Here is a 22,190-nt window from a genome sequence, read left to right as displayed (position 1 = left end):
GCTGATTGAACCACAGCTAAGATTCAAATATAAGCACTTTTGAGTCCAGAGCCTTCCCCTCTCTTTAACCATGTGCCCTACGTCTCTGGAAGCAGTAATTTCCAAACTTGTTTACTTCCTTGAAGTTAATGTATTCATTAGAAATATAATTTGAGAGTTGGAAGGTGAGGGTCAAAAAAGAAAAAAGAAAGCAATAAATTATTGATATATTAAATTTAAAGTTAAAATACATCTTTATGTAACACCATGCTACAAAAATATATCCTTTTTATCTTAGACCAGATTCTAAAATAAGCAGCAAAATATAGCAAACATTTAAGAAAAATGTATAGAAAAAGCTTTAAAAAGAGGAAAGTTATACTATTATTTTGGCTAAGTGAGAAAAGATACTATTGTTTTACCCAGTTTATGGATCTGATCAGTAAAAACACCTGTGTCTAGTTTCCATGGCACAGGAGGAGCACAGTTTAAGAAACCCTAAGATGACTATCAAAAACATCAAAATATCAACAAGACTTAACCATGTTTGTTTAAGTTTATAAATTGGCCTATTAGATTTGTAGAGATTAAAAAGGATGCTGAACCAGAAGTCCAAGACCAGTCTGGGTAACATAGCCAGACCCTAACTCTACAAAAAGTTTTCTTTTTTTAATTAGCAGGACACAGTGATGCACTCCTATAGTCCCAGCTACCTGGGAGGATAAGGCAGGAGAATCGCTTGAGGCCAGGAGTTCAAGGCTGCAGTGAGGCATAATCATGCCACTTAACTCCAGCATGGGTGGCAGAGCAAGACCCTGTCTCAAAAAGAAAGAAAGAAAAAAAGAAATGGGACCATCCTAGAGGTGGTCAGGATGTGGGGAAAGGGCTACTCATATTGATATAGAAGTTAAGGAGAAATTACTTAGGCAGATAGTGAGAGTACAGGAGTCTTTGGTAAGGTTTTCCTCTTAATGAAAAGCAGCCCCAAATAATTTTCTTTTCTAATAAAGAGCAGCCTGTAGAATGGGCATGGTGGCTCACACCTGTAATCTTAGCACTTTGGGAGGCTGAGGTTGAGTGGATCACGAGGCCAGGAGTTCAAGACTAGCCTGGTCAACATAGTGAAACCCTGTCTGTACTAAAAATACAAAATTTAGCTGGGTGTGGTGGCACACATCTGTAGTCCCAGCTACCTGGGAGGTTAAGGCAGAAGAACCACTTGAAGCCAGGAGGCAGAGGTTGCAGTGAGCCAAGACGGCGAACTGCACTCCACCTGCGTGACAGAGCAAGACTTTGTCTCAAAAAGAAAGAAAGAAAGGAAAAAGAGCAGCCTATAAAATCGAGCCGCACACATAGACAAGCAAGCTGGAAGCTTGCACGGGTGAATGCCAACAGTTGTGCCCATAGGCATATAATACCTGGAACTAGGCATGTTCAAAATGGCAGCTCCATCTTCTCTTTTTGTCAGCCACATGTGCCAATAAGGAGCAGACAAGATGCCCTGGCCAAGTGGAAAGCCGATTTGCATAATAAGATTAGGGTGGGGTGACCAGCCTTTCCTATGCACTATGTAAACTTCACACCTGGTCAATCCAACCTGTGGGCCCTGTGTGTGTCAGACACCGCCTCCTCACGCCTGCCTATAAAACCTGCTGCAGTCCGCAACAGGCCAGTCTTTTTCCCTTTTTCGAACATCCCTCTCTCTCAAGAGAGAGAGCTGCTCTCCTTTCTCCTTTCTTCTGCCTAGTAAACTTTCCACTCCTTAACCCACTCCGTGTGTGTCTGTGTGTGTGTGTGTGTCCCTATTGTTATTCTTCTTGGCGTAAGACAATGAACCCTGGGTATTCACCCCAGACAACAATGCCACTTCAATATGCTGTTGCAGGTACAGATGTATCTATATGTTCACTAGAGTGCTACTATATAGTGCTAAATCAGAAAGTGAAAGCTATTGAAATATCCCATGACAGAAATTTGTTAACAATCAGATATACATTTATTGATATAAAAGGTACTTGTGCTATAAGGTGCAGGCAAAAGGCAGACTGCAAAGCCACACAAAAGCATAATCCCATTTTTTTTAATATTATAATCTAGATAGGTAGACACACCAAAATGTTAATGGTTATTACCTTTGCAGAGTGGGGTTAGGACAATCAAACTTGTCCTTTGAACAGTTACACCGAGGGCAAAATTCTGCCTTCCACACAATGCACCACCGTGCGTTAAAGGAAGTTGGTCAGAGGCTGATCTTGGTGACTCAAGTTCTCTCTGGCACCTTTCAAGTTTAGACATATTTCATAGCACCTTTGAGACTTCCTCAGGTATTATATGCATCCATATTTCATGTATTCCACTTTTCCGAGGAACCCAGTATGCCAGTAACGATCAGAGGCTATGAAATAATAAAATCAAGGTTAAGCTCTAGGTTGTAGAATAAATCAAACTGTGCCCATCTATTGCAGTGAAACTGCAAACTGCCTTCAGTATCCAGTCTCCGCTTTTTCCTCTCAGAAACAGAACAACTTTCTCCACCACCTCACCTCCAAAGGTTTTCACTTGGCACATGATCAGCCAGCTAATCTACAATTTCCAGCCTCAGACACAGGGTATGGCCATTTACCTCTATTCAACGGTAGCTGAGCAAAAGGATGTGGGCAATGTTGTGTCACAGGCTTTAAAAAGGGAAAACTGCTTATCCAATCTGTCCCCTCTCCCCAGCACCCAACCTTCCTAAGGGTAGAATGCAGAAGTGCTCCTAGCCAGCCAGCTTCTACCCTGAAGATGAGGACAACACTATGAGTAACGGTCAAGCAAAAAGGTCGCAAGATAGAGCATTGGTCCATTTCTAGATAGGCCAAGTGGTTCCCAAACTTTAATGTACATCAGAATCACCTGGAGGACTTGTTTAAATCAGATGACTGGGCCCACATTCAAGAGTGTCTGAGTTGCCATTTGCATTTTTTTTTTTTTTTTGAGACAAGGTCTCATTCTGTAGCCGAGGCTGGTGTGTAATGGCATTATCATGAGACTTATTGCAGCCTGGAACTCCTGAACACAAACAGTCCTCCCCTGTAGCTTCCCGCATAGCTGGGTATACAGGTGCACACCACCACACCTAGCTAGTTTTTGTGTGTTCCGAAGAGATGGGTTTTTGCCATGTTGCCGAGGCCAGTCACCAACTCCTGAGCTCAAAGGATCCACTCACCTTGGCCTTCCAAAGTGTTGGGATTACAGGAGTGAACCACCTCGCCCGGCCCACAATTTGCATTTTTAACAAGTTCCCAGGTGATGCTAATGCTGCTGGTCTGGAGATAGGTTTAGGGAATGCAAAGCATGCCTTTTTAACTAATGATCTAGACCTGCTCTTCCATTATGGCGGTCACTAGCCAAATGTGGTTACTGATCACCTCAAAGGCAGGTAGGGAGACTAGAGAGCTGAATTTTTAATGTTATTTCATTTTAATTAATTTAAACACCATGCACGGTCTAGAGATAATTCAGAGACAAGGCTCTTATCTACCCTCTGTGTCCTAGAATTCAAATGTTGGAGATTTGGTGCCTGGTGTGCCAGTGTTGGGAGGTAGGGCCTGTAAGAGGTGATTAGGTCATTAAGAGGGATTAATGTCGCCTTCTCAAGGGACTGGGTTAGTTAACACTAGAGTGGGTTATTTTAAGACAGGGCAACCCTTGAGTTTTGCCCTTTACACATCTGCTCGCATGTCCTTACACTTTTCTGCCATGCTGTGAAGCAGCTTGAGGCCCTCATACAATGTAGCTGCCCATTTTTGGACTTCCCAACCTTCAGACCTATCAACTAAATAAACCTCTTTTCTGTATAAATTACCCAGTCTCAGGTATTCTGTTATAGCAACAGAAAATGGACTAAACACATCAATACTTAGTTCAGTTAATGGTAAATTAAGTATATTTAGATGTCCTTATAAGTAAATATAGTTTTCCATTAACTGAACTAAGTTCTACTTTTTCAACTCTAAACTTTATGAAATCTAAATACAATCAAGTATTTCTGATGAAAATTTGGCATCCAAGTTCAGATGTGCTGTAAGTGTAAAATACACATCAGACTTTGGAGACAATATGAAAAAAAGAAGGTAGACTATTTCACTAATAATTTTTATATCATTATATGTTAACATAATATTTGGATTATATTGGGTTAAATAAACTATCAAAACTAATTTCATTTGTTTCTTTGTCCTTTTTAACTTGGCTATTAGGAAATTTAATATTATGACATGTGGATTAAATTTTTATTGGATGATGACTATTAAATGAATGACAGAAAGTGGAAGAGATACCTTCTGTTTTGTTCGTGCAATTTTGTTTGGAATATCTTTGTAAGCGCTGCTTAGACTATATCCTGATTGTCTGTTACGCAAAATGTATAATTTCCAACTGGTGTAAATGTTCTATGCTACTCTTTCTTTTCCACTTGTCCTAGTCTTTTTTTTTCTTATTGTATTCTACTTCAATTGCACATAATTGAATTAAACATGACCTTTGATATGAGACACATTCGCATGTGGGTCATGCAGGCTGCTCTCATTCACACATGCTTCATTTTTAATGCTGTAATAGCAATAGAGAAAACACAAAAATTAAACTTTGATAATAGCTTATCTATCCAAATGGTCCTCCCATCTCGTCTTCCTGCCTCCCCTTTCTGAGGTAATGACCGTCTTGAACCCCATACTCAGCATTATACTGCTTTCCTTTTTAATCTACTATCATCTTGTTTATATGTATTCCTAAAAACTAGCGTTATACTTTTAGTTGCTCTTAAACTTATAGAAAAGGGCACTATATGTAATATTTTTAGAATTTCTCCATTTAATATTGCATTGCTAAAATTTATCTATGTTGCTGTTATTTCATTATACTTCATTTGAATTTTGATATGTATCCGATTGGAGGATTATACCACAGTTTATCCATCCACTCTTCTGTCCATAGACATTTGAGTTTTCCCAAGTTTTTGATATGTACAGGACAAATACATTTCTGTACATATTTCTTGATGCACATGTGCCAGATTTTATTTTCTATATAAACCTGAAAGAGTAAAATACTGCATTGCAGGAAATGTGACTGATCAATTCTGTAATATGACGCCAGAACTATTTTCTGTGTCCTAAGCTGACTGGCATCTTCTGAGGCTGACTTTTTTGTATATAGTACAAGGTAGGAATCTGTTGAAGATAACCATTTCTTCTCAGTTCCATATACTGAATAGTCCCTCCTTTTCCTATAAATCTGACATACACCAAAGTTCTAAACACGTGTGAGCATGTCTCCAGCTCCTATAAAAAGGATTATTTCATAAATAACTTATTTTCCAAATGCTTATGCTTCCAAAGGGCAAGGGCATCCTTACGGAACAGAGATATGTGCAAACTGTGAAGGTTCTTATTCATTTGCCCCTCCCCACCCCAGACCTATTATCTAGCCTTCTCTGGGCATTAGGAAGCTGACCTGCACCACCCAGCATCCCTTGCCTACTGGATTCCAGAGGGCTTTGGCTTCCAGAAGGCACCAGCAAGCAAGTGAGACCCAGAGAAAATGAAGTATCTATGTCCACCCCTTCTCCTTGCCTACCCCTACCCTGGCTGTCGCTGTATCCACACTTTCTGTTCCATGACTAGAGCTCTCAGTGGGCCCTGGGAACACAGCTTCCTCCCTTGCTGCTTCTGGCCCAGAAAAGGTATTAGTTGCCTCTGTTACTAGCTCCGGGCTGCTTTGCCTTCCTTTGGGGGTTCCATGGACTCTGCCGTCACCTCTTTAAATCATTCCTTCATTAAATATTCTTCAGGTAAATCTTTAGGATATGCCATCAGATATGGTTTGGCTCTGTGTCCACACCCAAATTTCATCTTGTAGCTCCCATTAATTCCCATGTGTTGTGGGAGGGACCCAGTAGGAGATGACTAAATGGTGAAAGTAGGTCTTTCCTGTGCTTTCTCATGCTAGTGAATGGGTCTCATGAGATCTGATGGCTTTAAAAAGAGGAGTTTCTCTGCACAAGCTCTCTCTTTGCCTGCGGTGTAAGACATGACTTGCTCCTCCTTGCCTTCTGCCATGATTGTGAGGCCTCCCCAGCCACGTGGAACTATAAGTCCAATAAACCTCTTTCTTTTATAAGTTGCAAAGTCTCAGGTATGTCTTTATCAGCAGCGTGAAAGCAGACTAATGCACCATCCTTTACCTCCAAGGGCTCTGACTGAAACCACAGTTTTCTGAAACTACAAAATCCCATCACTAGAGAACATCTGAACAGACTCAAGAGGCTGAAATCCAGACACCATCTTCACTGTCCAATACTTATGGATAGTATATTTTACAAAGTGCTGGGTATGCCAGTTCCAGTTACTGTAAAATTTGCATCTCTCTTATACTCAGTCTGAAATATGCTAAAAGAGGGGGTCTTCAGTGTGTTTTCTGCGGCCTGATGTGAAGATCACACTAGCCAAGGTCACAACAGTAAATCGCAGGCTTTTTTCTTTTCTTCTTCTTCTTTTTTTTTTTTTTAATGTTATGGGCATTGGACCAAGGGTTCTGTGGTCAGCTCACTGCTCTCCACAGAGACTTCATCCCAGGGCTGCACAATGCCTTTCTGCCTCTTAGCATCTGCATTCATTCAGCTTATTAGAGCAGCTGAAACACTGCCACCTGTTATAACAGCCACCCTGGCATATCTGTAGATTGTGTAGATGTGTTTTGCTAAACACACATACACATGCAGAGAGAGAGAGAGATGGAGACACAGAGAGATAACTATTTATTTTTCAGACAGGATCTTGCTCTGTTGCTCAGTCTGGAGTGCAGTGGTGCAATCTCAGCTCATAGCAGCCTCTGCTTCCCAGGCTTGAGCGATCCTCCCACCTCAACCTCGTGAGTGGCAGCTAAGACTACAAATGCATGCTACAACATTCAGCTAATTTTTAAATATCTTGTAGAGATGGGGTCTCATTATATTGCCCAGTCTGGTCTTGAACTCCTGGACTCAAGCAATCCTCCCACTTCAGCTGGCCAAAGTGCTGGGATTGCAGGGGTGAGCCACCATGCCTGACCAGAATTGACTTTAACTACACTAGTTTCTAATCTATAACAGTTCTGATTCATGAAAGAAACAAATAAAAATGTGTCCTATTATTCCAAATGGTGTCATTCTGCTTCTGGACACAGAATTTACTCAGGCTACAACAGAGAGTACAGGAAGAAGACAATGTTGTTTCCTTAAAAAAGAGTCGATCAAACACATTCACATGCAAGGCTGTTTCAGTGAAAAAAAAAATTTTTTTTGTCCATGGGCCATACAGGGGAATTGAGGCCCCAAGTTTTAAGTTGAGAAAAAATACTTTTATTGCATTTTCAGAAGTCTCCAAAGTTCTTTTTCCCTCCTTAGATATTCATTTATTGGCCATGGATTTTTTTCTAAACATAACTTTTCAGTCTGCATTTTTGGTGTACTTCTGCTCACTCTGCAATAGATGGTTTTCTTATTCACAAATCATCTGCTCTTATTTATTGCCTACCATTTGCTTCAATGCAGCCTTCTCTTCCCTTCCTGCCTCTCTTCTATCTCTTCTCTTTTGATCCTCCTTTCCTGTATTGTCTCCCTTCCCTGGGTTCATTGTGAGATCATGGCATAACCTCACTTTCTCCCAATATTAACCAAGTATCCTAAAATCACTGCTTCTCCAAGGACAGAGATCCTCGCTTCAGATGTGACGTTCCTACTGGGAATTGGGCTATCCTTGAGGCATCTGATTAGAAGCCAGTAAGGTTGCCCAGGCAACCAATCCAAATAGTCCTAAGATGACTGGCAAGTGTGTTTTCCTTGGCCTGGTGTGAAGGCCACACTAGCCTGTGACAGTTAAAGGCAAAGTCTCTGTGCAGTCAGCCAAAGGCTCAGAAAAACATCCATCAAGAAGAGCTCAATAACATTTGCATAATCATAAAATTGTCAGATTCCCAAGGCCATAAGGACCCACTCGAAGCTGTTTCAAAAAGCCAAAGATACCAGATTTGAGAATGAGTAACAATAGGTGAGTGTGTTAAAATCATTAAAAAGAACACTTTAAAAACCAACCAAATGGAATCCAATCACTCAGCCGGTATAAACACTAAATACTCAGTTTTCTCAAAGGTTTTAAAAACAGTTCTGCCCCAAGGCAAGGAACAAAGTGAAGGGCCTGGAAAACGTCACTCCACATCCTTCTACTTTTTACAATTTCCTTAATTGTAAAAAGTATTTAATAGCAAAAGCCAATATTGAAAAATATACCCATATGTGCTTAACTAACATTACATTTGACTAAATCTCAGTCAAGATTTGAATCCAGGGGAGAAAACACCTACAATAGGCAGACAAGAAATCCATGTCTCTAATACATGGTGCTGTCACAAAACAATAAGCCAAAACAGGAATATCTCTAAAGAAAAATAGGAAAAACACAAAGGAGTCCATTGAACCACAAAATTCAAATGGCCAACACAATACTGAAAAATGTTCAGTCTGAAAAATAGAGATGCAATTTAAGACAATGTGAAATCACTTTTCATATAACAGGTTGATAGAAAATCAGAGTAAGCTTCTAGGGTGAACTAGTAACAAGTCTTACAAGGCTTCAACATCTTTAAGAAGTTATTGTAAGCACAAAGTCAAGCAAGTGCATACTCCTGTGTACAGAGATGTTCATCACAGTGTTGCTTATTGCAACAACAACAAAAATAGGACACAACCTATGTGTCCACCAAATCTCTGCAGCCATTATAAACAATGACAAATATAGAACTACCAACTTGGAAGCACTGGGGATGGGAGAGGTTTATAAAACAGCATGTGAGGCATGACTATTTTTGTGAAAAGTAAATATAATAAATGATTTACAGAAATATAAATATTAGAGAAGAAAATCTGAGTATTTAACACCAAATATTATCTATTTCTGGATAGTGAGGTTATTTATAGGTAATTTTTATTTCTTGGAGGAGGGTCTATCTTATTTTTCTCTGCCCTGTACAAATATTACTTCTTATAACAACATTTGCTTTTCAAATGTTAAAAGAAATTGCAATTGATTTTCATGCATACCAAGATTCTGTTTTATTTTATCAGCAAACCTTTGTGCTTTGGGCCAAGATTATAAAATCTCTCTGTAATATCCGAATCTCTGCAAATTGGAATATAGAAGGCTTATGGACATCTATGGCTTTTAGGTAGATGGATGAATCAAGGATTAAAATGACATCACCAGCATCAATTTCTGTAAACCAGGCTGGTGGCCAGGAAGGCTGCAGCCTAGGGTTGCTCCATGACAACCACAGAATGAGAATTTCCTGGGACTAGAGGAGAACATGCTGCAGACTATCACTGATTACAGTCTCCATAAAGGTGACTCTATTAGATGACTGCCATCATTCCTCTCCATTCCCAATACATAACATAGAAAAAGAGAGAGAAAAGTTGGTAGCGTGGCAGAGGACATGGGATGCGAAAGTGTGCATACTTTCAAATACAGCACTCCCTGGTGATTTACTCCAGTGGAGAGAATATAAATGCTATGCCTGTGACAGGTCACTTCACAGTACAGATCTGAACTCAGGCAAGTGAAGTCATCAATTTATACCTGTCTTCCAGGTAAAAGTATCTAAAACATGCTACTTCATGTATTGATTGTGAAACCAGCCCTCCTCCCTCCTCCCCAAAACATGGCTGGTTGACTGAGTCAATTATCCTGTGAGTATCACTCACTGACCAAAGCCACATGTTTGCAAAATCAATCCTCATCTCTGTAAGAATAGACTGTATTTGGCTGATAGACAGTGCTTACTGATGATCAGCTAAATCATTGTGGGAATATTTAGAAGTTTATTACTTGAAAAAGGCCAGTGAATCTGGTCGGTCACCGTGGCTCACACCTGTAATCCCAGCACTTTGGGAGGCCAGCACGGGTGGATCACCTGAAGTCAGGAGTTTGAGACAAGCCTGGCCAACATGGTGAAACCCATATCTACTAAAAATTTAGCCAGACGTGGTAGTGCATGCCTGTAATCCCAGCTGCTGGGGAGGCTGAGGCAGGAGAATCGCTTGAACCCAGAAGGCGGAGGTTGCAGTGAGCCAAGATCATGCCATTGCACTCCAGCCTGGGTGACAGAGCAAGACTCTGTCAAAAAAAAAAAAAAAAAAAAAAAAAAAAAAAAAAAAAAAAAAAAAAAAAAAAAAAAAAAAAAAAAAAAAAAAGCCGTGGAAAAATGTAGAACACATACACAATCAACAAAGATTTCTGATCAAATAATCATCTTAGAACTTAACGTACATTTCCAATAAACCATGCTCATAGCTTCATCTACCCTTTCAGAGTCTTCAGTTTCACTCAATAATGACCCAGTCACGTATTAAAGAGCTGTATAATACCTTTACAATGCATTTTTTCAGCTAGTATTACCTGCTTATTAGTTTCCTAGTGATGTTTCTATCCTACACTAAATACTCGACAATAACCTGTCACCCAAATTTAAATAACTTCTCTCAAATTCTTTATTTTTATTCAGTTTATATTTCTCTTTTTTTCTTATTCTTTCTGTCTCTCTCTCTGACCATGTCTAAACTGCACACAATCAAGATTGCCACAGACTGTTTTTGGTGGTTGGAATTCACATTTGATAGGAACAGTCTAGCTGAAATAGCCAAGCCCCAGAATAGAGGGGGAAACAAAGAGCTTCTTTACCTCAGAGGGCCCTTGAGCTGCCTCAATGGGCTGAAGAGTCAATTACCTCTGAGCTAAGCCCATCATAATGCTGGCACTCTGGGCAGATCCTGGCTTAATGGACACAGCCCAGTTCTCCCAGGAGAGCAATTTTTTTCAGATGCTATCACTGCTCAGCCACACTCCAGCAACATCCTGTTACTGCATATTTCCATGCAGCATCTCAGCAACATCCTAAAAACCCAAAATCAACGAGAAAAGCCCCCTTTAGGAGATCAACCTGATGTCAGCAACAGAGGCAGAACCATAAGCAATGGAGTATGGCTGCACAGACAACTCAGCTGATGCTGCTGCTGCAACAACACATTTTACTTTCAACAGAAAAATACATTTCAGGCCAGGTGCAGTGGCTCATGCCTGTAATCCCAGCACTTTGGGAGGCCAAGGTAGGTAGATTATCTAATGTCGGGATTTCAAGACCAGCCTGACCCAACATGGAGAAATCCTGTCTCAACTAAAAATACAAAATTAGCCAGGTGTGGTGGCATATGCCTGTAATCCCAGCTGCTTGAGAGGCTGAGGCAGGAGAATCGCTTGAACCTGGGAGGCGGAGCTTGCGGTGAGCCAAGGTCATGCCATTGCACTCCAGCCTGGGCAACAAGAGAGAAGTTCTGTCTCAAAAAAAGAAAGAAAAGAAGGAAGGAAGGAAAGAAAGACACATTTGAGCTTCTGCATTTTTTTTCTATGAAATTGAATAAGGGCGTGTACTATGAGATACATATAAACAAAGATTTAAATTCCAATAAAAACACTGTTCATTTTTTTGGCGAGGAACAGTGGCTCACTCCTGAAATCCCAGCACTTTGGGAGGCTCAGGCAGGCGGGTTGCTTGAGCCCAGGAGTTCAAGATCAGCCTGGGCAACATGGCAAGACCCTGTGTCTACAAAAAATACAAAAAAAAAAAAAAAAAAAAAATGAGCTGGGCATGGTGGTGCATATCTGTAGTTCCAGCTACTAGGGAGACTGAGGTGGAAGGATCACTTGAACCCGGGAGGTAGAGGTTACAGTGAGCCGAGATCACCTCACTGCACTCCAGCTTAGGTGACAGATAAGACCCTGCCTCAAAAAAAAAAAAAAAAAAAAAAAGATTGTTCATTTTTTAACTAAAAAAGGGGGGGAGGGGGGGAGGGTATAATTCCAATTAATCCAATGTAGTTGATGGGCAAAATGGAACTTGGTGTCTAAAGCCAAGTTCTAGCATTTGTTATGTGTATGCCCCAGATTCTATCAGCATATAGTAGTTACTACATTTGAACTACATGGGAACAGACACCTACATTGTCAGCTTTTAGACCTACAGCATGACGTCATCCTCTGTGATATCTCCAGCCTCTTTCCTAAGCACTCAAAACTTCAGAATTAATCATATGGTTCTGAAATCTTCAGACCACCACTTAGGAGGACATCCTGAACCTGTTGCCTGGAAATAGCATTGCTCAGAAGGCAGTGGGGATGATGGTGAACATGGTTACTTTAACCTCTCCAGCCTGCTAGGATTTATTGTCCACAGTTCAGCACACTGAAGATGACATGCCACAGTGTCACTAATTGCTCCTGACATGTGAGGTTTACCACTGGAACCTCTGAATATAAAATGGGTCTTGGATTTAACAGCACGTAATTAGTTGCTGTTACACGCCAAAAGTAGAATCTTGCTGGAAAGGGGTCCAATGGGATGGTTTTCAGGAGCAACATGCACTGATTGATTGCAAATAATTACTTGCCAAGAATCAGACATTCGGAGGCTGACACCTATTTCAGCTTCCCTCCCCCACATCCTAGCCTAATAAGTGCTGCAAAACTCACTTTCTCTGCTTCCTCATTGATTCCCATGTAAATGACACCCTTGGCCCCTAGGGCACTATCTTTAGAACCCAATCATTATGGAACTAATACCCTTAGGCTAGATAGGGTTAAAGCACCACAGGGTTTGAAATCACCTTGGGATATGGAAAGTTGTCTTTGCCACCTACCATTTTTATTTTCGGTAAGCTGTTCTACTTCTGTGCTTCCACTTCCTATTTTCTAAAATGGGGATAAAAATACCTACTCCAAAATGTTGTTGTGTGGATTAAATCTGACTATAGATGATTCAGCCAACACAATTCTTGGCCCACGGTAAGCATTCATTAAATGGTATCTTTAATATAACTCCATTTTTTTTTTTTTTTTTTTTTTTTACAAATAATCTATTGCTAAGAGTCTATTTCATACTGGCCTTGCTCTTGAATAAAGGCAAATTGGACAAAAAGCATTATATTTAGAATCCTTCAGGATATAACCAAAAGGGAATCAAGCCAAAGCGGGTAAGTAGGGAAACAAAACTGTCAAAGAGAGAAGAGTCAGAGGTGGAGAGAATAAAAAAACATAAGCAAAGAATTACGTACAAGAGGGAAAAATTCAGGTCTAATAAAAAGGGGAGGGATAAGCTGGGTGCAGTAGCTCGCATCTGTAAGCCCGGCATTTTGGGAGGCCGAGGCGGGCAGATGGGCAGATGGGTAGATCATTTGAGGTCAGAAGTTCGAGATCAGCCTGGTAAATGTGGCAAAACCCCATCTCTACTAAAAATAAAAAATAAAAAAATTCAGGATGTGGTGGCACACATCTGTATTCTCAGCTACTCGAGAGGCTGAGGCAGGAAAATCACTTTAACCTGGGAGGCAGAAGTTGCAGGGGGCAGAGATCATGCCACTGCCCTTCGGCCTGGGCAACAGAGCAAGATTCTATCCAAAAATTAAAAATTTAAAAAAAAAAAAAAAAGGAGAGGAGATAAAAGAGAGGGGAGAGAAAAAAGTCAGTAAAAGAGGAAGAAGTTGAAAGAGAATCATGGAAAAGGTGGTGAGGACATGTTTGAGAAACAAACAAGGGGAAAGCCGTTTTGATTACCAAACCAGAATACCTCTATTAATAGAAGAGCATTTTGTCAAGGATAGCTTACATTTCTATAGCATTCTCTCTTTTTAAATAATAATAATAATGCTTACAGATTTATCTCTGCTTGCCCTAAGAAGGACTCACCCCAATAAGAGAGGCCAGGCAGAAACTGTTATCCTGAATTTACATCTGAGGACAAAGAGTCAAGAGGCTGGCTTCTCTATAGATGGATCACGTAGGCATTTCCTACTTTATTAAGATGTTAAAAATAAAATCTTTAACACCTTCCAACATCATTTTTAAAAGCACAGTCTGGTTGGCCTTTTATAGCAGAAACAAATTCTATCCCATTATGGTCAAAGAAAAAGAAAATTAAACCTCTTTTGGATTTCAGGAAAAGTACTTGAAACCTTAAAAATTTATTTTAAAACAATTTCAAGCTTATAGATAAACTGTCAGAATAGTACAAAGAATGTCCATATCTACTTTACTCAAAAACCCTATTGAAACTCTGCCAACCACCGATACAGAAGTTAGGAAGAAATTACTCGGGCAGATAGTGAGGATATGGAAGGCCTCCATAACATTTTCCTTTTAATAAAAAGCAGCCCCAAATTATTTCCCTTTCTAACAAAGAGCAGCTTATAAAATTGAGCTGCAGACACAGATGCCAGCAGTTGTGCCAATCATGTTCAAGATGGCAGTTCCATCTTCTCTTCTCTTTGTCAGTCACATGTACAGTAAGAAGCAAACAAGATGCCAGAGATCAGCTGGAAATCTCATTTGCATAATAAACACTATGTAAACATCATACCTGATTGAACCAATCTGTGACTTTTATGTAAGTAAGACACCGCCTCCTCAAACCTGACTATAAAACCAGGCACATTCACCACTAGCTGGTCCTTTCTGCTGGGAGACCCCCTTTTCTACAGAGAGAGCTGTTTCTCTTTCCCTCCTCTTCCACCTATTAAACCTCCACTCCTGAACTGTGTCTGTGACCTAAATTTTCCTGGTGTGTGACGACGAATCATCAATTATACACACCAGACAACGTAGCTGCTTAACCATCCCATGATTTCTTTTGTAGCAAAAGGATTCAGTCCAGGATCATTCATAGTATTTGTTATGTCTCTCAGTTTCCTGCAATCCAAAACAGTTCCTTGGTTCTTCCTTGAGTTCCATCACCTTTAAAAATACTCTATTTTAAAATAAGTTGCATGAACAGTACAAAGAACTCACACTCTTCATTCCCTTTCACCTAGACATGGGACTATTTAGTCTTCAGCACTTTCTGAATCATTTGAGAATAAATTGTGGATATGATGCCCCTTCACTCCTGTATATTCCAGTATGTATTTCCCAAAACAAGGGCACTCTCTTATATAATAATCATCTGGCTAGCTCAATCAGTGACTGAATGCTGATAGAATATTACTGTCTAATTCACTAATGCCATTCAACTTGTCCTAGCAATGGCTCTTTCCCCTTCCAAGCCCAGGATCCAATTTGGGATCATGCATTACATTTAGTCATCCAATCTCCTTCAGTGTGGAGTAGTTCCTCGGTCTTTCCTTGTCTCTTATTCATGACAGGAGTTTTTTTTGTTTTTGTTTTTTGAGATGGAGTTTCACTCTTGTTGCCCAGGCTGGAGTGCAATGGTGCGATCTCAGCTCACTGCAACCTCTGCCTCCTGGGTTCAAGCAATTCTCCTCCCTCAACCTCCTGAGTAGCTGGAAATACAGGCATGCGCCGCCACCACCACGCCCAGCTGATTTTGTATTTTTAGTCAAGATGGGTTTCTCCATGTTGGTCAGGCTGGTCTCCAACTCCTGACCTCAGGTGATTCACCCACCTCAGCATCCCAAAGTGCTGGGATTATAGGCATGAGCCACCACACCCGGCATTCTTGACAGTTCATTTTATTCTCTCAGATGACTCAGGTCATCCTCAATCTGAGTCCATCTGATGCCTCCTCATAACCAAACTCAGGTCATGCATTCTTGGCAGGAAGACCCCAAAAAACCATAAAGTCATCATTTTCCTCTTCGTAATTGATAGGTACATTGTAAAGAAACACAGTGAGACTAGCCAATATCCTGTTTCTCAAGCCTCCATTCTTAGCATCCACCAAACTTAGTATCCATTAACAATTCCTGCCTTAATCAACCATCACTACGTTTGCCAAATTGTGATTTTTCTAGTTCCTAAATTCCTCCAACATTCATTGGTCAGCATTCCCAACCAATAAAAGAAGAGCTTCCTCTCATCTCCATTTATTTATTTATCAGTACAGACTCATTGAATCCTATTTCATTTAATGACTTACAATCTGATACTCTCATTTATTTTGACACTCTAGTTTTCCCAGATATGGTCAGTGAGAGTCTTTTATACTTGCTGTTTTAAAAAGTAAATTGAGTGAATATGATTTCATTTACCAAGAGGTATATTTAGGGCCAAAAACCTCTGCTTTCTCAATTTGCTTTGGGAGTTATAAGACAACACAGAAATAATCACTCATGAATGCAATCCTTTTTTTTCCCCTTTCCAGTATCTACTAACCAACATTTAATCATAAACAGATATCCTCTTAGAATCAACTGTCAAGTAACATTTAAAGTGGCATATCTATACTACCCTTTATAAAGAGATCAAAGACCTAAAAAAGAACCTTCAGTACCAAGGTCCTATGGATTGCTTTTGTACCTGCCTAGCCAGCCCCCTCAAATGAGTAAGTTAAGACCTTCCTCAAACTTCTCCCTTGGTTCAAGGCCCTCCTTAGGTGATTGCACTCAGGCTAGAAATAACACCGGCCTCCAAAACAATAAATGAAATTGTGTGTGTGTCACACACCAGACCCAGTGTATTTGCAAAATATGTAGCAACTCTTACCTTTTGTCCCCTTTACCTGCCCCAGAACCTGAATGTTCATTTTTCCTCCAATACACCTCCATTACTGGTAACCTCAAAGTCATCCCCTCAGTTGGTAAAACTCTGCTAGGGCTCGAACCTAGCCTCTTTTTTTCAACACTGCTACCAAAGTTTCAGCTCCAACTCCTGCCATTAACACTCTTTCCTTCCCTCACTTCACCAGATTCCTTTCCCTAAATCACAGGAACTCAACACTCCCTGAGAAAGGGCTTTTCTCTCTCTGCAGAATAAAGCTGGGTCCCGAAGCTCCGGCATCAAACTATGTCTCTCTTGCAGTCTATATTCCAACCTTGAAGAACTCTGGGACTGCAATTGTTTTATTTATTTGTCTACCACAATACAATGCAAAGCCTTGAAATTTAGGGGGGCATTCAGCCTCATCTCCATTGCCCTGCTCTGAGCTCAGTAAATGTTTGTTGTGCTAACAAACAAAAAGGCACTTGTGGCAGAATACACAGTTGTTCACTTATTAGAAACACCACACAGAAAAGGGCCATTTTCCCAGAGTTGTATTACTGAGTCACATTTGAAGTAGTCACACATTTGTTTTGGATAGCAGAGGCATACATCAAAAGAATAGGTAAAAATTTCTTATATATAACCATTACTTCCATAGCTCATAGCTAATAAGAAACCCGCTGAATAAAACATTTCATTATCATTCCCAAACCCAGAAGTGGCAACGTTTTTTTGTTTCTTTTTTTTTTTTTTAAGGTTAATTTTGCTTTTAAACCAGTACTTTTCCATCAAAGCCTTACTGGATGGTCAATTTTATGTGGCTACATTCTAGTTATTAGACCAAACACTAACCCAGGCATTGCTGTAAAGGTTTTTGTTCGTTTAGAGACAGGGTCATGTTCTGTTGCCCAGGCTAGATACAGTGGTATGATCATAGCTCACAGCAGCCTCAATCTCCTGGGCTCAAGCAATTCTCCTGCCTCAGCCTCTTGAGTAACTGGAACTACAGGCACGTGCCACCACACCTAGCTGATTTAAAAAGAAATTTTTTTTTTCTAAGAGACAGGATCTCACTGTGTTGCCTAGGTTGGTCTCAAACTCTTGAGCTCAAGTGATCCTCCTGCCTCAGCCTCCCAAGTAGCTGGGATTACCGGCATGAGCCACTGTGCCTGGTTCCATGTGAAGGTATTTTGTAGATGTGATTAAAGTCCACAATCAGTTGACTTTAAGTGAAGGAGATTATGGGTGAACTGATTGAATCAGTTGAAGCCTTAAGGGCAGAGGTGAGTTCTTCTGAAGAAATTCCACCTGTGAACAGCAGCCCCATGCTGTGCCAGAGAATTCCAGCCTGTTTGTTTAGATAGCCTGTCCTATGGATTGATTTTGTACTTGTCTAGCCAGCCCCTACAAATGAGTAAGCCAATTTGTGCAATAAATCTTTTATCTTCTCTTGGCTGCATTTCTCTGGCAGAACTCTTGACCAATACAATCTACTTCCAAAATAAAAGGGGAAAGAGGATGTAACAGCTGAACAGTTAACAAGATCTAAATAAGGCCTTCACAGGACTGCCTCATTTTGGAGTGTGAAGTAGTCAACCTCCTAGAACATTAGATACCCTGTATTCAAACATAAGTTCAAATACACATAACATATGCCACAGCTTCTGTCCAACTGCATTCATTACACATTCAGTTGGCAAATATTTGTGATGAAAAGGGCTGGGGAGAAAATGGGGTGCCAGACAGGCATGGTCCCTGCTCTCAGGGAGTTTATAGGAGAGTGGGAAAATCAGTCATCAAACCAGTAATTATACAAATACTTGATTAATTATAATTATAATGAGTGCTAGGAAATACAGGATGCTGTTGGCATATTTAGTAGGGGACTAACCAACTGGGGAGGGCTTTTGGAAATGTCACCGAGGAATGACACTGAAGCTAAGATGAGAAGGGCAAGCAGGCAGTAGCCAGGCAGAGGACAGGAGGAAGAGCAGTCCAGGCATAGAAGACACTTGTGAAAAGGCCTCTACAGAAAACCATCCACATGAATTCAAGCACCTAAAAGATGACCAGTCTCGGCTGTTGTAAATTACAAATGGGGAACATATAAGATTAAAACCACACAAATAAAAGACAATGATGTTTAACTGACAGCAATTGCACATGTTTAATCACATAATGACATGATCAGACTTGTGCTTTAATACTTTTCTAGCGCTGGGTGTGGTTGCTCACGTCTATAATCCCAGCACTTTGGGAGGGCGAGGCTGGTGGATCACAAGATCAGGAGTTCAAGATCAGCCTGACCAACATGGTGAAACCCTGTCTCTACTAAAAGTACAAAAATTAGCCGGGCATGATGGCAGGCACCTATAATCCCAGCTACTTGGGAGGCTGAGGCAGAGAATTGCTTGAACCCAAGAGGCAGAGGTTGCAGTTTGCTGAGATCACACCACTGCACTCCAGCCTGGGTGACAGAGCAGGACTCCATCTAAAAAAGAAAAATTCTAGCAAGTGTATAGTTTGGAAGGAGGCAAACTGGATTGGGGCAGACCAGTTAGAAGGCTTTTGCTACAGTCTAGGAGGGAGACAATAGGGGCATGAAAAAGGGCAGGGTGATAAGGATGGAGAAATGTGGTTAGTGGTAGAATCAACAAGACACGGAGTTTAGTGTCAGTTCATCTCCCAGATCTCCCAAGCGGAAGAGCCGGGACAGGGTGGGAGAGGGCAGATTTGGGAGGGACAACCACGGTCCACGGTTCTGTTTTGGGCATGCACAAGTTTGCAATTCCTGTAAGATAACCATATGAAAATGTGCCTCTGGAGTTCAGAAGGGACATGGCCCAGATAAATAAATTTGGAATTTGCTAGCAGAGACTCAGAACTTGATGCGTCAAGCCGGGAGGGAGTATGGAGTGAGAAGACCTAGGATAAATCCCTGGAAGCACTGACATTTTAGGTGGGTGGAAGAAGATCTTCCAAAAGTGTCTAAAGACAAGCAATCGAGAGGGTCCGCGTTCACACAGGGCACACTCGTTTACACAAAAATATTTTCTATGAGCTATTTTAGTTTTAGCCTCTGCATTTAAAAAGTTGCATACTTTCACTGAAAAGGAAATAACCAAGTGTAAGGGGAAAACCCAGTTTGAATGAACACAAGTAATTTCCAGCTAAGGGGCTTTTCATACAATAGATATCACCTCACTGATTACTGTTTGCAGTAGCTATTCGGTCTTTGGGACCAACTGTACTTTCTGAAGTCACTTCTTAACACTAATAGCTTGGCTCTTTATGTATAATTAGAGCCAATTCAGGCAATTAATTGTAAGGCTCACCTCAGAACACACTGCTTCAATCTTTCAAAAATCACTATGTGTCACATTATTCTAAGAATGTCTCACTTAAAACACTGAAGCAATAGGAAGTACTAATTTAAAAAAAAAAAAAAAAAACTCTAAGAAGAGTGCCCTGGCCCCTGAAAGAATCACACAAATTAGTGCCGGCTCAGTGACTCAAAGAATTTGGGCTCCAGGAAAGGACACATTTAAATTACAATTGCACTTTTTCAGATTAGGAACACTTCTTGCTTTAATCTTCTCCATTAGCATGAGACAGGATCTGTCAGAAAAACCTCTACAGTGGGCTGAGGTTCAGAGGGCAATTTGTAAGGCAGCCTTATTACAGTTTATAAAAACAGGCCCCGCAGAGGCCTCACAGACTCAGCAGGCACAACAGCACGAGGCATAAGTGGGAGCTTAATGAATATTTGATGATGACATTTGTCCTCCCTTGCATGATATTGCAAGGCAGCCCCCGACTTCCCAATGAAACCTATGCGAAAAAGTTGCTTTTTCAAATCTATGACCTGGAAATCAAAACATATATTATTCCTTTAAAATGTGTTATAATTGGTGGAGTCCAGGCCATGTGGGAAGCCATAACAGAGATAGAGTTCCTAACCACCACTTATAACGATGCTTTAATGAAGAAAACACAGCGGATTACAACTGAAGATACCACTCCTCCGAGGAGAAGGGAAAGAGCTCATGTGGCTTCCAGCTGGGAATCTGGGCAGAGGGTAATGGTAGGGCAGCATGGGGGGCTGGGGCCAGTGGCTGACACCTGAGAGATCCAAAAGCAAAGATGAAGATGTAATGGGTGCTTCAGAGTGGGGTCAGGTAGAGACTCAAGCTCTGGCAGGGCTGCAGAGATAGAAGGTAGGGCATCCCTATCCAAATGGCTGAGATCAGGAAATAAGCAGCAAGTGCTGGAAGCAATCTTGCTCTGGCAGGAGCCCTGAGGAGACTGAGGGTCTTGGGGCTGGGACAGCCGGAGAGCTGAGCCCTAGGCGCAGTCTGCTATTAATCAAAGACCATCCCCTTAGGCCCCAAAACATGAGGTTATCCAGTATCTGAAACCATATTGAAAGGCAGCTGCTCACCTGTTTGTATACAGGGATCTTAGGATTAATCAGGCGGTTCAGGACCTCCTCGACTTATTTGGGTTTTTGTTTGTTTTTGAGATAGGATCTTACTCTGTGGCCCAGGCTGGATTGTGGTAGTGTAATCATAGCTCACCGCAGCCTCAAACTCGTGAAACAATCCTGCCTTGGCCTCCTGAGGAGCTGGGACTACAGGCGCACACCACCACACATAGCTAAGTTTTTTATTTTTTTAGAGACAGGGTCTTGCCGTGTTGCCAAGGCTGGTCTCGAACTTCTGATGCTCTTGTCTTGGCATGCCAAAGTGTTGGGATTACAGACGTGAACCATTGCACCCAGCCTTGATTTTATATCTTGCCCTATCCATGTAGTATAAATTCATGCCCTACATGAATACAGCAAGATACAAAGGCAAGAGTGAGTAGCTTGGCTTTAAACAACCCTCTACCCCTGTCCTTGTCACAGCCTCTGAGCCATTCTAGGAGAGACAGAGAGAGAGAGAGAGAGAGAGAGGAGAGAGGTGTCATTTTTTTTGGGGGGGAGACATTATCTTACTCTGTCGCCCAGGCTGGAATGCAGTGGCGCTATCTCAGCTCACTGCAACCTCTGCCTCCGTGTTCAAGCAATTCTCCTGCCTCAGCCTCCCAAGTAGCTGGAATTACAGGCATGTGCCTCCACACCCGGCTTATTTTTTGTATTTTCAGTGGAGGCAGGGTTTTGCCATGTTGGCCAGGCTGGTCTTGAACTCCTGACCTCAAGTGATTTGCCCACCTCGGCCTTCCAAAGTGCTAGAATTACCGTTGTGAGCCACCTCACCCAGCCGAAAGGGGTCATTTTTTATGTCCATTGTATATAAGACATGTTGTATCTACATTTACCTTCCTAAACTGATAACCAAACCCAAAAGGCCATCAAATAATATCGTTAGGTTGAATCATCTAACAGTAAAATACTAAGGTGTTCTAATTGCAGGGGAAGTTCAGTTTGAAAGTCTTTGATGGGGCCAGGCGCGGTGGCTCACACCTGTAATCCCAGTACTTGGCGAGGTCGAGGCAGGTAGATCACCTGAGGTCAGGAGTTCAAGACCAACATGGAGAAATCCCATCTCTACTAAAAATACAAAATTAGCCGGGCATGGTGGTGCATGCCTATAATTCCAGCTACTCAGGAGGCTGAGGCAGGAGAATTACCTGAACCCAGGAGGCAGAGAT

The 22,190-nt window shown here is 41.3% G+C and overlaps 1 protein-coding gene across 4 annotated transcripts in view; it reads right to left on the bottom strand.

The window, feature by feature from the left end:
* OSBPL6 (oxysterol binding protein like 6) overlaps positions 1-22,190 on the bottom strand; it is a 207,281-nt gene that overhangs the window by 166,196 nt on the left and 18,895 nt on the right. Inside the window, exon 1 of one of the 4 annotated variants that reach the window (XM_037740027.1) lies at positions 5,778-5,902. The exons of the other annotated variants lie outside the window; for them this stretch is intronic. The gene's annotated coding sequence lies outside the window, so the exon portion shown is untranslated. Of the gene's footprint in view, positions 1-5,777; positions 5,903-22,190 lie in introns of those variants that run through there. 4 annotated transcript variants of the gene reach the window in all.

Source organism: Cebus imitator, unplaced genomic scaffold, assembly GCF_001604975.1.
Source record: "Cebus imitator isolate Cc_AM_T3 unplaced genomic scaffold, Cebus_imitator-1.0 Scaffold78, whole genome shotgun sequence".
Lineage (NCBI taxonomy): Eukaryota > Metazoa > Chordata > Mammalia > Primates > Cebidae > Cebus > Cebus imitator.
The sequence above is the reverse complement of the archived record's forward strand: the minus strand, read 5'-3'. Positions and strand labels throughout refer to the sequence as shown.